Source organism: Penaeus monodon, chromosome 30 (genome assembly GCF_015228065.2).
Source record: "Penaeus monodon isolate SGIC_2016 chromosome 30, NSTDA_Pmon_1, whole genome shotgun sequence".
NCBI lineage: Eukaryota > Metazoa > Arthropoda > Malacostraca > Decapoda > Penaeidae > Penaeus > Penaeus monodon.
Window position 1 is genome coordinate 3,409,874 of NC_051415.1, and position 349 is coordinate 3,410,222.

The 349-nt window shown below is 32.1% G+C and overlaps 1 protein-coding gene across 1 annotated transcript in view; it reads left to right on the forward strand.

The window, feature by feature from the left end:
- LOC119592458 (IQ and ubiquitin-like domain-containing protein) overlaps nt 1-349 on the forward strand; it is a gene marked incomplete at its 5' end in the record, with an annotated part of 13,893 nt that overhangs the window by 8,141 nt on the left and 5,403 nt on the right.

Below are 349 nucleotides of genomic sequence, written 5' to 3' on the forward strand. Positions count from 1 at the left end.
TTTTGCACCAGAACTCCAGCAAATGACTTTCATTCATCATGGAAATCCCTTTGATCACCGAGCATTAACTAGTGGGTTTTGAAACATCTATTTTTTTCCCTTAAGTAATGGCGTAATCAAACCTGGGGGAAACAGTGTTGCTAATCAAGATATTCGTAAACGCGTATTTATTACTATTTTATGCCTATCATCTTTCCTTTTTGCTTATTTTCATCATTTTTTTTTCTTCGTCTTCATATACAAAACATATAACAAAAGATTTCGTTATTCTTTTTCATCGTCATCTTCTTCCTAATTTTCATTCCCATCGAATTCTCACTATTTTCTCTTCTTTTTACTTTCTTCATCT